Here is a 5,681-nt window from a genome sequence, read left to right on the forward strand (position 1 = left end):
ATGTGTAGTGGGGACTGTTAGATAATACTGGAAAATATAACGTAAGGAAGTTTTGTATTCTTAAGGTTCATTATCGTATTAAAATTAAACTATTTTTCGGGTTTTATCGCGGCTATATTTTAATTTTCTCCCACTAGTTTCATTTTTATGTTTAACATTCGCGTTAACATAAGAAATTTTCCTTTAAAGCTTATCCTTTATTATGTCTATGTTTATTTAGAGTTCATTTTTTGTGTACAGGGAGATTTAATGACAGGCATCCCCTACTAGTGAATCTATGGCGGAGCAAACATATAAGAACGTAACTGCACAAATAAAGGCTTTTAAGAATATAAATAATTAATGTTTTTAAATTGTCGATATATTAATCTTTGGTTTTAGTGCTGAGGTAAGTGTATGTTCCGTTTTATTACTGAAATGTACTATATAATCTCTTGTTAAAAATATAAATTACATCCCTTATTGCAATTTAATCTGGTAGTATATAGATATTACTATAATATTTAAGGTTATTTTTGCCATATTACACAAATGTACGCATGTCAATTATCATCTATATTTATTGCATTATAATAAAAATTTAATAAAAAGTAATATTAAACTAGACCCATACTATGGATACGACACAACAGTTTCGAGACCAAGTCACCTATTACGAAAACGGCCAAACACCTCGCGCTGTGATCCGTGTGACAATATGTCACGGACCGCGCTCTACTAGATGTGACCAATCTTTGCGTTATAACACGATTTGTATAGATACATGTTTAAGTATTTGTTTGAATTAATTATTTTTTAATTTGTGGGAAAAAATATTTATTGGTCGTTTCTTTGATTGCTTCGGTGCCATATTTCTATAGCGACCACCGCTTGAGGTCTTGGGTTTAAATCTTGCCTTTGGCAGTGACGTTAAGTTTTTCTGCCCGGTATCAGCTAGGACTTGTGCCTGATATAGTGTTAGTCTTGCCTTCCATCACATTAGGGGATGGTATATAATACAAAAAGTTGTTGCACTAGTTGCGCTTCTGGCTCGGAACATTTTGGGAATGTATACGTGTGTGTGTTCTTCTTTAGTCTAATGACGGTGTCTATGAGCTATCCTCCGATGGAAGTTCTGGGTTCAATTCTTGGTACTTTGAAATTCAGTATCTCAGTACCTACTTCTAAATCCATCAATTTTCCCATAGGTTTCTATAAAGCTATAATTTTTAGAATATATTTATTTCTTTTCAAGTGGAGTAAGTAGGAAAATATCTTGGAAGATTACAACGTTATTACGCTTTAAGTTTTCATAAAGCTCTGAACTTCCGTGTAGACGAGATCGCGAACACACGCTAGTAGTGGAAACGTAAGTTGCGTAAGTTTTCAAGAAATTTGTTTTCACTTCAAATAATAATTTATTAACATGAGAATCAGTTTCTCGACGTTTCGGACATGGAAACTAGTTTAAAAGAAATTATCATGACGTGCAGGTACAATATAAATCTATGATATTTAATAATCGTGGTCATTGAGAATTTTATATTGATCTTTTTTTATAAATGACGTTTTGTTTTATATGTTGTGCAAATATATGCACAACATATTAATTATGTCTGTTTTATTTCACCAAGTTTTAAAAAAGGAGGTTTTATTTTACTAAAATTATTTTTTCATGTTATATATTTATCGAGGTGGAATTTCGCTCTTTTTTGAAACTATGTTAAATATTTTTTATAAGGCATTTAATATCGTGTTTACAAATCTGTACTTTCTTAAAATAATAGAAAACAAAATTTTACTTCCATAACTTTATCAAAAAAAAAAAAAAAATAGACGTAGATATTTAAAAAAAATATTGAATAAGCTTTCATGTATGTAGTTGTTTGGGCAAGTTTCTTTCTAAAGGTTAGGTCTTGTTTATGTTTCTGAACTTTGCGGTGAAATTACGAACAGGTTAAAGGGTACGGAAGTATCGGCTGATGATGCAATATACCGGATGTAGAGAAAGTGTCAGCAACTATAAACTTATGAATTTTAGGAATTTACTCGTATTATTGCGAATTTAACCTGCAATATTACTATTTTTCATAATCTGCAACAGTTAGATCTTACTTTTGATATGTATTAATAATAATCATAAATATATTGAAATAACACATAATAAAAAATAACAAAGTACACACCTAGAAATAGAACTCTAAATACAATGAAACACAATTACTGTTACATCGTAACATCTTGCAATGACGTCATACCCATGTCACTCCACGTTAGTCTAAACACACTCAATATTCACAAACCCACTCGTCCTTCAGAAGGGCGTGATACTAAATATCTGTCGCATTCTCCGGAATTTTCTATCTCTTTTACAATCATTTTCATCTGCACTTGGCTTAAACATGGGCTTACATCCATCTCACCTATGTAGAGGTTAGGTTAGCATGGGCTAATAAGTTTAAAAATAAGTAAATATAATTTATATATATAAAAATGAATCCCTATTTTCCTTAGTCACGCTATCACGCGTGAACGACTGGACCGATTTCACAATATTTTTTTATTGTGTTTGTTATTGTCGGCAGAAGGTGTTTATGAAAGAAAAAAAAAATTGCGCAGATTAGAAAATTTAAGAAAACTTAACGACAATATTAATTTTACATAACTGGGGCCTTATTCTCTATCCCGCACGTTATTTTGACAGTGCGTAACAAGCACGTAACACAACCCATCATGTTTAGTACTATAGAAATTTGGCTTACAGAATACCATTCCACACACATTTCTCGAAGATAACATGATACGGCCGCGTTACGCGTTTACACTATCATACAGAATAAGGGCCCTGTTAGTGGTTTGAAATAACTGTCAGCGATTGACAGAATGCGCGCGTGCATACATATAGACAGGACAACGTCTGTCGGGTCAGCTATATATATTTATCCAAATTATACGCACATATTTCTCGTTTACGGTAATGTTCACACTAGACTGTACCTGTATATTGGTTTTATTCAATATATTTATTTTAATATATTTAAATAAAATGATACATTATATTTAAAGTTTAACAAATAGTCTTACTTCTAAACTCGTCTATTGTTTTACCAAAAAAATTACTTATATACTTGTATTATTGTTGTAGGGTTAAGCATTGCTTAAATAGCTGTCAAAATTAAACACCACCGGTGATTAAATGTAAAAGTGCAGACTAGTCAAGCCGTAATTATGCATAGCTTTGCGAATTTTTTGTAAGAAAAACTGTAAATATTTTTTAAGCGTAATATGTATGACGTAGTGCGCATGTTGACCGCCATCTCTCGTTCAGACAGACACTATGTTACGCGTATTAAAATCTCAATCAAATATAAAACATCTCTAAATACCAAATGAGTATGATTAAATATTTGCATCTTAAATGAGTTACGTTTGAGGTGATAAAAGTTACACGGTTTTTTTAAAAACCGGCATAGCAACTATATTTATTTCGTAGATTTTTAACTGGTTTGATTCGAGAACATGCTATTGGCCTCGTGGGTTTAGTGGATGTGATACTGGTCTCATTTTGGTTAATTTCCAAAGTCAGGCATCTCTGATCGCATCTTTGGGATTTAAGCATGAACTTATATGAATACATAATGTCTATATAAATACCCTAAAATGATAATGTGGAATTAAATTAATTTTCGGATTCTATCGCGGTTTTTAGTATATTATTTTTCTCCCAACGTTTCGAAGACTGCAGCCTTCATGGTCACGGGGGGGGGGGGGGACGCGTAAACATAAGAAATCATTATAATAATGTGAAAAATTGGATAGTACTATTTTGAAGTAAATCGACATTGCTGTTGTCAAGGCATACATACACATTCATACCCTCATTCTGTAGGGATAGGCATAAACCATTGAGTGCCACATAACACGATGTTGACACACCTATTCCGCCTCTTACACATTAATAGTTCTTCACATACATTTTCGCTGAAGGGTACTGACCCGCCCTTCTCGGAGATCATTTATTTGGTCAGTGTAGGTTCTCGTTCCAACCATCCACATTCGCTTAATAAAATCTTTTTTCAAGGCAGTACATAAAACACGTGATAATATTGTGAGGTGCCACGCCGTAGTATGCCATTTACATAAATCACTATTCTTTATGATTTTGTAAGAATTAAAGGTGTGTTTAATTGCAATTTATGTGAATTGTTAAAATATGTTGCCGTTATAATATTAAATTGTTCTGAATGAAGATGACTTCCAAAAACCAAGAAGATGATAATTATTCATTTAAATATTTCTTTTACTGCAATTATTTTTGATGATATGCTTTTTCGAGAATTGTTCCGATTAGATTTTATCTATTTGTGTTGGTTAGATAAAGCCCCATTATGTTTTGGATATAATACTGAAGAACTTGTAGCATTTTTAATTACTAGGCTTTATTTCTCAGGAAGACGAGCGCAGTAAAGCGCTATGTAGAGCTTTACGAGCTTCACATTGTTTAGATAAATTTTGTTTTTCATAGTTCAGAGCTTTGTATATTTTGGATATTTTTTTCAGTGGTTACAGAACCGTTAGATAGAAATAATAACCAGAGAATTCGTGGATTTTTCTGTGAACAAAAGCAAACCATATAAAAGCAAAGATGAAAATACCATCTATCGACAGCGTGTTAATTTTTTATCGTTACTATGTAAATGAGTTAGATGTCGCACAAGCCTTTTATTAGCAATTTTGGAATGCAGTTACACATTCCGTAAGTCGATAAAATGAAACGAATCTCGATACTTAAGCGATTTCTATGATAGATCTTTAGTAATTAAGAGGCTATTTTAGAATTAGATATTAAAGCTGATATCTTCAGCACATAAATTCGACACGAGAATCCATTATATCGAATGATTTATTTAGTTAAATTATAACAATGATTAATAACTTTCAACTTTTTGACGAGCTTGTTTATTGCCTTTGTGTTCGTTAGACATTTTATATGTTGAATAATTTTATTTTTTATTTATATGCATATCGTAGCAAGAGATTATTTGTTCGAACAGAAAGAGAGCTATATTCTACGTATTCCTTTATTTTTCTTTGGAGTCCTTGAGATGGTGATCTATAATTGCTTACGAAAAATACCTAATATAATAATAGTCGTCCTATTATATGGGATTTAAATGTAGGTGTGATAACATTGACTACCCTTGAAAAGCGAAAAGGCGTGATGTATGTAACATCGAAAAGTCTTTGGAAACATAACAACGATATTTTTAAAACCTGTTTCACCATTCTAACTTTATAAAGAAGTTGACACAAAACAACAATCCAGTGTCCTTACTAACATTCACAAAGGCAAACATGGTATTCGATGTATAGCCATTCAGTGAGTGATTTGCGTTAGCGCATGGAACAAGACAAGCGACAAAAACCCAGTTCAGTATCTTTTATCACTACACTTACTCGCTACATTTTGTACTGAATGTTGTAAGACCACACCGGGTAAGACACGGAACTTTGAAAACTTGAAGGAGGTATTTATGGTACAGAGAATAATTAATGTGTCCTTAAGTTCGATATTTAAAAAAAATATGATCACTTTTTAGGAAATATTAGCTATATTCAAAAGATATAGAGAGCAAAGGGTGATGAATTATGTGAAATAATCGAAATATTATACGAATTTGGTATCTGAGTTAAACAAAAAA

The sequence above is a fragment of the Manduca sexta genome, chromosome 28, assembly GCF_014839805.1.
Source record: "Manduca sexta isolate Smith_Timp_Sample1 chromosome 28, JHU_Msex_v1.0, whole genome shotgun sequence".
Classification (NCBI taxonomy): Eukaryota; Metazoa; Arthropoda; class Insecta; order Lepidoptera; family Sphingidae; genus Manduca; species Manduca sexta.